General features: G+C 42.9%; 1 protein-coding gene across 9 annotated transcripts in view; it reads left to right on the top strand.

Moving 5' to 3' along the window:
• Positions 1-10,000, top strand: part of LOC135103022 (monocarboxylate transporter 5-like) — a 54,932-nt gene that overhangs the window by 18,079 nt on the left and 26,853 nt on the right. Inside the window, exons 1-2 of one of the 9 annotated variants that reach the window (XM_064008877.1) lie at positions 3,686-3,894; positions 4,571-4,710. The exons of 4 other annotated variants lie outside the window; for them this stretch is intronic. The gene's annotated coding sequence lies outside the window, so the exon portion shown is untranslated. Of the gene's footprint in view, positions 1-1,147; positions 1,374-3,685; positions 3,895-4,570; positions 4,711-5,000; positions 5,238-10,000 lie in introns of those variants that run through there. 4 more of the 9 variants (XM_064008880.1, XM_064008883.1, XM_064008881.1 and 1 more) reach the window with 4 other exon arrangements.

Here is a 10,000-nt window from a genome sequence, read left to right as displayed (position 1 = left end):
TCATCGCGTGCCTTCCATCTTCCTCCATGATCTCATTTTTCTCGTTATATGCTTACATCTTATCCGTCACATTAATTAACTTTTTTTCTCTCTCCTTTATTCCACGCTCCCATCTTGTCCTTCCTCCTCACGCTTTTATTCCTTTCTCCGTTTAACGTCTCTTTCTACTTACTCATCTTCAATCTGCGTATTTAGCTTACTGTAAATATTACTCGTCAAGTCTCTAACCTCTCTCTCTCTCTCTCTCTCTCTCTCTCTCTCTCTCTCTCTCTCTCTCTCTCTCTCTCTCTCTCTCTCTCTCTCATCACTTCTGTAATATAAAACAACGCACATCTTATTCTGCAGGTATTTTGACTATGGATACACCTTCTTTCTCCTGATTATTGGCGTTATTGTGTGTGTGTGTGTGTGTGTGTGTGTGTGTGTGTGTGTGTGTGTGTGTGTGTGTGTGTGTGTGTGTGCGTGCGTGCGTGCGTGCGTAGAAGGGATTTGCCCTTTGATGACACACGCAAGCTCTTTCTGTTCTCTCTGTTCCAGTTGATTGTGAGAGTGATGCTGGGACAGATCTTCTCCTCTCCTTCTTCTTCCTCCTCATTTTACTCCTCTTCCTCCTCTTGCCTTTTCTTTTCCTCTTTTTCGTCCTCGTACTCTGTCCTCCCTCCCCCGTGATTAGCATTTTTGTGTGCGGTATAAGAAGAGAAGGAAGTGTCTGAATTTGAGTGTTGTTGAGAACTTGGCAGGCTGTGGTATCTTCTGCGTTCCTTGCAGAGAGTGCGCACACACACACACACACACACACACACACACATGCATCTAGGTCACGGATCTTCTTAGGATAAACAAAATATCCGAAGATTCTCTCTCTCTCTCTCTCTCTCTCTCTCTCTCTCTCTCTCTCTCTCTCTCTCTCTCTCTCTCTCTCTCTCTTCTCTCTCTCTCTCTCTCTCTCTCTCTCTCTCTCTCTCTCTCTCTCTCTCTCTCTCCTTATCCACAGATATCTTCTTCAGCTAAAACTTTGGTCGTCAAGGGCTTTTTAAGCTTTCCAAACACGCACACACACACACACACACACACACACACACACACACACACGATGCGGAGGTGGTGGGGAGGTGGTGGTTGTCATGAAAATGTAAAAAAATTACTCTACCGGGAGGATTTATACCATCTCCGGGACGCTGCAGAAGGAGAAGGAGGAGCATGAGAGTCGGCATGGGAGGGGTCTTGAGCGGGTGTCCTCCAAGAGTGCCCCCTGCCTCTGCCTCCCCATCCGCTCCCATTGTTCTCTTCCCTTGTCCTCATCCTTCGCCTCCTCATCCTCCTTCTCTCCCCCTCACGCTGCTGGGCTCTCGCATCTCCCTACACGTCCCGAGGTAATGACTGGTGTGGTAGGTTGGGTATAAACGAGACAGGCCGGGAGGGAGGGAAGGTGGGTGGGAGAGATAGAAAAACGAGAACAAAACTATTTATTGCCATAGTGTGGATACAGCTGTATATAAATGTAGTATGTGTTCGAAGTGTGTGTGTGTGTGTATGTGTGTATGTGTGTGTGTGTATGTGTGTTGTTATCATTGTCATCGTCATCGTTTTGTGGTCGTTGTCGTCATTAGGGGGAATACCCTCTCCTTTAGTATAGCTGAGCTTCGCTGTAAAGCTCGGGTGGAATTCCATTGTGCGTCATGCAGCATATTGGCATTCACGTCAGTACTACCATCCTCCCATCACTGTTTCCTCACCATCGTTTCTCCACCTCACCACAATCTCCCAAGCTAGCGTTACCAACAATGACGCCACAGCATCAGCAACAACAAGAGCCACCTTTACGTTTTTATTTAATTTTTTTAGCCTTGATATAAAGAAAAAAGGAAAGGTCAAGCAACATCCTTCATTTTCATACCCTTGTCTTCCTCTCTTTCCTCATCTCGTTCTTCCCTTTGATGTTCCCCATTCACTTCCTCCTGTCATCCCCCATCCCCTGCGGAACGTCCTCCCTGTCCTCCCTTCCGTCCCTTATGCTACCTAACAGGAACCTTCTTTTCGCTCCTTCCCCTTCCTATAGCATTCTTTCATCCCCCTTCCCCCATCCCCTGCGTGGCCCTTCGTTCTAGTAAAGGTTTGCGGGTCAAGGTTGCTCAGCCACCGTCGGTCGCTGGCACCCTCAGGTCCTTTCACTTCGTCCTCCACTCGGCCAAGACTATTACTTTTTCTCTCCAAATTTGCCCATATCAGTTTCTTTTATTCTGTTTGTTTTTCCTTCTCGTCTTTCATTTCTTCCTCCATTTCTTTCTCATGGTACCTTCTCTCCTTATCTTTGGTTTCTCTTCCACATTTTCCTCCTCTTCCATCTTTTCTTTCTCCTTCTCTATCTTTTCCTTTTATTTTCTTTGTCTCCTTCAACATTATCTTTTCCTCCTCTTCCTCTTCCTTCTCCTTCATATCTGTTGTCATTTGTCTTTTATTCATAAGTGGTCTATTTACGGTCTTAGGTAGTGTATTCACCATAGTAAATTGTAGATGAGGGAGAGGAGTAGTGGGATTCGAGTGTCTTTACTTTACGCAGTGCATTTTACTTCCATATCTTTTGTGGAGTGGACTGGTTTGGAGTTGGAGAGGTTTACGAAGTTGGGAAGTAGCTTGAACGTGGCGCCAGCTTACGTTGCGTTGTCATGGCGACGTGCACCTCGCCTCGCTCATTGATCAGAAAAAGAACCTTTGTTGGCTCTCTCTGCTTCCTTATCTCAGGAACTTCTGTTTTACTCAAATGAGTGTGAGGATGATAATCGCAGTGTCTATTTGTCACTAGTGATCAGGGAGTGGTCGAGATTCTTGTGTGTCGTGTGTGAAAAATATCCCAGTTCATACCAGTACTATGGATTGGATCATTTGGTAAAACTCTGGTATTGTGAATTTCCCAGATGGTGAGCCAACTGTTGTACAAGTCTGGGTTAAAAGAAAACCACTGACGTGCTGTACGGCCAAAGAGTCATTCTGAGTAAATGTCTTTCAAATTTTCCGTACATCCTTCCAAGTATGCGGTGGTATAAGGAGTTGCAGGATCACATGTTTTTCACTTGGCAACAGTCAGCTGGGGAAGGGTGGCGGAGGCACGATGACTGAAAAACAAATGTTCTGATTTGCTTGACGTACTCGTATTCTTGAAAATTCCTGTTTGATTTCTCGTTTTTATGTCATAGGATTTACAGAAGCTAGATGATCTTGACAATACCACTTTTACAGTATATTTCAAGTACTGTTATTTTATCTTGACTGATGGCGAGGTCATGGTCCCGTATACTGACTGTGTACCGTATACTTACCGTCACTATCACTGTCCTACTACCAGAACTAAGTTTCTTGTAAAAACATAACATGTACTTGACCAACCTTCGATGTAACACTGACGTGCGAAAAATATATATTTTTTTATTAGATTATCATACCTTCTTGGTTTAGAAACATTGTTACCACTCAAAGCAAAGTACTAAATCATAAAATACAGCCTGCGGTCACTCTCAGTAGTATTGGTTGCATATTATATAATCAAGTAACATTAGCTACCTCTCTTATGTGAAGGAACTCAGTATCACCGTGTTTCCGTGAATGGCAGGTTTCGCAAAATTTGTAGCTCTTCTCGGGCGAGGTGGGAACACAGGCAGCCCTCGGCCGGGACGCGGCGCGCCCAGCTCACTGGGCTCAGCCACGGCAGCGGTGCTGCGGCGGCCGTGGTGATGTGAGGTACTGCTACGTCCCCTCTCACTGCACTGGTTGACAGTGAGCTGTAAGCCAGGCCTGGTAAATTGCCACTCACACACACGCACACCGGAGCAACCGTCAAGCAAAGATATTCTCTCTTCTCAGACTTCATCTCAGCTGTGACCGACCAGTGTTTGTAAAGTGAGCGAACAGCAGCAACATTATGAAAGCTTATTGTTATCATTATATGAAATGCTTGGATATAATTGTAATAGTGTTATTGCCTCGTGAGAAAAATTAAGCTTGCAATCACGTTCCCTGAGTTGAGTGTTTGTGTGTCAAGAAAACTCATCATGTGTCCATTATTTGAAGGAAATAACGTGTGACTGAATCTCGATGCTCTTAATATTTTGCCATTGTAATATGTGCCCAATAATGCCCTAGTATTGTCAAGCTTACGAGAAAGGGAAAGGGAAAAGGTAATAGTCCATGATAAGCCAAAAGTCGGGCAACATTATTTCCTTCACATGCTTCCTGCTGTTCGTGGCAAACTGCTTAATGCTTCTAGATATTGTAATGAAAATATTGTCTTCACTAAGCTTTTCAGCCATATTATGTAACTCTTACATAACACAGCGAAACAAACTAAACCTCGATTTTGATAACGAGCAGCAGAGATGGGGCATGGTAAATTCCATTCAAGTTTGAGCTGCGTAAAACTAACATGATCAGCCACTGCCACGGGAGCTTGTTATACATTTTACAATGGAGGGTCGTGACTCGATAAGCTTTTCTTGCGAGGCAGTCTGTGACCAGCGTGAGTTAGCAGCTCTGCCGTCCTGGAAGTGTAGGTTCACCCAAAGGTCTCTTTCTAAAGATGGTGTTTATGGCGATAAGCGATGAGTGTTGTGACGTGACTCTGAGTGGTATGAAGTGACACTTGAGGAAGTGGAGTAGGAAGATGGCAAGGAGCAGGGGTGGTGGAGGACATTAACCACCGTCTAGACTCCGTCCCAGGTAAGACTTACAAACCATTGACAGTGGTGAAACTCAACTAAGGTGCAACTCAAGTCTGTTTGTTCTCATGTTTTATCTTATAAGACAGCTACTGGTAAGCAAACAGGGTAAATTATTGCATGCATATATTTTTTACCTGTTTTTTTTTTCCATCTGACTTTGTTTTATCAAACGTTGGACTCTTATGATAACCACTATCGGAGAGGTTGGAGGTCACCCACCGAAAACAAATGATAATGAGATAAGGAGGGCCGTGCAGAGGCAACCAGTCTTGCTCCTCGTAGCAGTCGGAACCGTGTTACTCGCGAGCCAGGACAGGCCCCTCTCAGTGTCTGGACTTCCCTTGCCTGCTGTTGACTCTTCTGATATCGTTGGTGATGTGTTATGAGCACCGCGAATCGGGGATTATTATAGTAACACACGTGAGGGAGGGAGCCAAGGAAGCCATCAGCGTCAGAAAAATTGTTATTTCGTAGTAGTCTGGTTACGGTCAAAAGAAGAAAAATCCTTAAGTGGGAAAGTCATAGGTGAGTGTGTCATGATGGAGGAGACAAAAAATAATCTGGTAGATAAGAGCATGAGTAGGTCACTCCCGGACGGCTCTGCATTGTCCCCGGAGACTGGCAGACTTTGTGTCGCCTCTCTTCCCGCTAGAAACCGTTTTTATGAGTTGCTGCTGTGCTGCAAAGAAAGGCGACTGTCCTCACTGACCTCCACGCACACGCACACACGTGTGTGTGTGTGTGTGTGTGTGTGGCAAGGAAAGTTATTTGTTTATTCTTTACTTATATATTCGCAAGCATGTTATCGTTTAAAGCGGTTTCACGGATTTAGAAAGTAATCGGCAACATTTTTGCGTAAATAATCTCGATGGAAATACGCACAAATTACTTCATGTTGCATGTTTAGTGTGGCAAGAAGCAGAGAAAACGAACGCTAAGGGTGAACACCTGACGTGTTTCTGATTTATGTGGAGGGGATGAGTATATATATATATATATATATATATATATATATATATATATATATATATATATATATATGTATATATATGTATATATATATATATATATATATATATATATATATATATATATATATATATTATATATATATATATATATATATAATATATATATATATATATATTATATAATATATATATATATATATATATATTGCTTTTTGCGAGACGTCACCAAGAAGAATGGGTTAAGAATATAGGGTCATTGCATTATTACACAATGATCATTGGAATCAGGCATACGAGGGCTTAAAAGTTATTCAGATGATTCTTTGTTCCGTGTCTTCTTGGTAAGGTTGGCCAACCTGCACTTTTGGCCTCACTTCTTGTGTTCATGTGGGACGTTGAGTTCGTCACGTCAACAGTATTTTCCCTTCGTTTCTGAGAAGGTGACACGCCAGCAGGCAACGTTAAGACCATCCACTATTTCGGAATGTTTGCCGTGGTGTAAAAAATCGTATCTCTACTCAAAATAGTGTAAAAAAGAAATAAGAGGGGGTGGGGGATGGTGTTAGGAGAAATTTCTGAGATGAACTTAATATTATGAAAGTGACTTAGAGATAGAGGTCTTATAACTAGACTCTTGACGTAAGAGAAATGCAGTCCGTGGAAGACAGCTCACCGGTATTCGTTGCAAACCTCTTGACCGTCAGTAACCTTCCAGACACTGCCGGGCTGTGGCAATCCGGGAATTTTCCCGAATTATGACTTAGGAGATTTGTCTTTTCTATCAAATGTCATTGGAATTTGATGTTGCCTCCATCACATTTCACAATGAGAGAGAGAGAGAGAGAGAGAGAGAGAGAGAGAGAGAGAGAGAGAGAGAGAGAGAGAGAGAGAGCGCTCGCAGGCTCAGTGGTAACGTTCTTGTGTTACTTGCCAAGCTATGATTCCTATCAAGCCTTCACTGATGGGCGAACTCTAGAATCCTTGACCAAGAGGATGTGTGTGGTTTGCGAAAGGTTACTGTCTTACCTGATAAATCTGACTAGTACATTATGCGAGAAGTAAGCTTTGACCAGCTTGGTGTGCTTGGTGACCACAAGTCCAGCACGTGATTCTCAAGACCGTGGTGAATCTCTCTCTCTCTCTCTCTCTCTCTCTCTCTCTCTCTCTCTCTCTCTCTCTCTCTCTCTCTCTCTCTCTCACACACACACACACACACACACACACACACACACACACACACACACACACACACACACACACACACACACACACAGTGTATTCACCAGTTTGTCAGACGCTGCAGCACAAAGATACTAGCCTCATCATATGCTCGCTTGTGCAAGAGGTTCACAAATGTTGAGTGTGTGTGTGTTTCACATTTGTTACCTAGCATGCGAGATGATTAATAGGTAAGGTACTTACAAAGTTTCATCATTGTCGACCATAGATTAAGTATCGCGGGAGGTTAAGATATACTTTGATTTCATTAATAAGAGAGAGAGAGAGAGAGAGAGAGAGAGAGAGAGAGAGAGAGAGAGAGAGAGAGAGAGAGAGAGAGAGAGATCATGTACTCAATTACAATAATTTTCAGAATCAAAATACAATACACTATTGCTAAGAAATGTAAAATCTAATTTTCCTTTCGAGGAAAACATTGATCGGCATGTAAATTTACGCAAGCTTTTCTTCATTTTACCGCGCGTTCCGTACCAGGAAGCAGGCAGATTGAGCGGAAATTCTTGGGTGACAAGCCGTGTTACTAAATTAGCGTGCTTTTATTCAGCGGTTGACTATGGTTTGATGGAGCTGTTTTGCTGATCGTAATATTCACATCTACTGTTCCCTATATGTATGTGTGTGTGTGTGTGTGTGTGTGTGTGTGTGTGTGTGTGTGTGTGAACCTTCCTGTGTCTTGTAATGTTTTATTGGATATGGTAACGCTTCTAGTAAATGCGCTCCTTCTACTCATTGTCCCCGCTCGTGGCCATATACTCAGCTTCTCCGCTCATGAATATGAATATGTTTTCCGTCTTCCGTTTGATGCTATCCAGAGAGAGAGAGAGAGAGAGAGAGAGAGAGAGAGAGAGAGAGAGAGAGAGAGAGAGAGAGAGAGAGAGAGAGAGAGAGAGAGAGAGAGAGCACATCTATATCGTACAAGGAATGCACATTACTGTACATCACTTATACTTCCATCCGTTTAGAAAAAGCTGTTGCCAGGCTGTCCTTGTTTTCCGTCTTCCGTTTGATGCTATCCACAGAGAGAGAGAGAGAGAGAGAGAGAGAGAGAGAGAGAGAGAGAGAGAGAGAGAGAGAGAGAGAGAGAATTGTTTTCTGTCATGTTCTGACGAAGATACACATGAACAAGTCCGGTAAATATACGAAAAATAACAACAAAAGACATATAAAGCGATAAAAAAAATATGTACATGTTGGGTATCATTTTTTAAAACAAACGAAAAAATCCCACTTAGGCGCCAATCCCAAAAGGGGCGTCAAGAGAATCAAGAAAATTGAAGGATAAGTGTCTTGAAACCTCCTTCTTGAAAGAGTTCAAGTCATGGGAAGGAGGATATACAGAAGTAGGCAGGAGGTTCCAGAGTTTACCAGAGAAAGGGATGAATGATTGAGAATACTGGAAGGGATGAGGGAAAGAAGAAAGTTGTGCAGCGAGGGCGCGGGAGGAGTTTACTCTCTCTCTCTCTCTCTCTCTCTCTCTCTCTCTCTCTCTCTCTCTCTCTCTCTCTCTCTCTCTCTCTCTCTCTCTCTCTCTCTCTCAAGGTCACGTAATGTTTACTTCCCTTGTCGCCCGCGCTCCTTCACTGTCTACACTCCCTGTCCCTCCATCACCTACAATCTTCCCCTATCATATCCTACTCGTTCTCTTCCCCTCCTTCCTCATCATCCTCCCTCTAACCTTGACCCAATGCCAACTTCAGGCTTCCCCCTTCCCTTGTAGGCGCTCACGGCTCCCCCTGTGCTGTGTTAACTCTTAAGGAGGCCAGGATGTTGATGGCTGACTGACAGGAAAGGGGAGAGTCATGATGTATGTGATGAATTTCGTGTCCTACTTTATATATAATGAAAGACATAACCATGGGGGAGAATTATTTTTCTTAATCGTCAATGTGTGTGTGTGTGTGTGTGTGTGTGTGTGTGTGTGTGTGTGTGTGTGTGTGTGTGTGTGTGTGTTTTCCTTGACTTCTTTTTTAATGAGTTCCTGAATGCTTTATTAATGTTTTTATTATATCGTTTATTATTAGGGATTAATTAATCATAGATGGTTGTTTTCTTCTCTTCATCCTTCCTTCTGACCTTCTATTAAATTATTATTATTATTATTATTATTATTATTATTATTATTATTATTATTATTATTATTATTATTATGATTATTACCATCCCCATAGTTATCTATTTATTCATTTTTGTCTTTTCGTTTTCTGTCTTTTGCTACATCTTTTGATCTGTTTGTTTTCGTAATTTCGCAAGCTATATCAAAAGTTGTCAATGGATTTGAAAATATAATCATATGTAAGGTGCAACCTTAGTCCGAGGAGCAGTTGCCTACACCAGTGGTTCTCAACCTGGGGGAAGGGGGCGTGAACATTCTCCCGGGGAAGGGGGTGGGGTGTGAGCACAGGAAGGGAGATGAAAAAATCATGGAAAATCACGGACTCAATGTCTATTAGTTCAAAGGAGATGGAGCTGTCTATCTATCTATCTGTCTATCTCTCTATCTATCTGTCTGTCTATCTGATTCTATCTATCTATGGTGGCATAGTTGGGGAGGAGGTTGAGTGGGTGGCGCAGGGAGGAGGGGGTCCCCAACTGCATTGAACCAGCTTTGGGGGACCCACCTTGCCAAAGGTTGAGAACCCCTGGCCTACATCAAGCATCCATATCAAGCAATGCTGCATACAAATGCATGTACTACGCTGCTCAGTGAAAGGCGCTCAAAGAAAAGGTACTGCTGTGAAAATTGAAGGGCACAGCGACGGAAATGCTATCATCTGTGTGCCAGTCTTACTCTGTCTTTTGAATTATAGTTTTTGCTAACAACTTTTATGTAGAAATTATTCTTTTCTTCGAATCTTGCTATCTTCAGCACGAGTTTGCTTTGGGCGGTGTTGATTTTATCCCTTAATTCGGCTATAATGCTGTGGGAGAGCGAGGCTTTCCGATCTAGAATTCAAGATAGATGCCTTAGATTTCTTGGCTCTTTAAGTCAACGAAGATTGTTTGGCACATTTTATGCAAGTCTTAGAGAGAGAGAGAGAGAGAGAGAGAGAGAGAGAGAGAGAGAGAGAGAGAGAGAGA

The sequence above is a fragment of the Scylla paramamosain genome, chromosome 8 (genome assembly GCF_035594125.1).
Source record: "Scylla paramamosain isolate STU-SP2022 chromosome 8, ASM3559412v1, whole genome shotgun sequence".
Lineage (NCBI taxonomy): Eukaryota > Metazoa > Arthropoda > Malacostraca > Decapoda > Portunidae > Scylla > Scylla paramamosain.
This window is presented reverse-complemented; position numbering and strand designations above follow the sequence as displayed.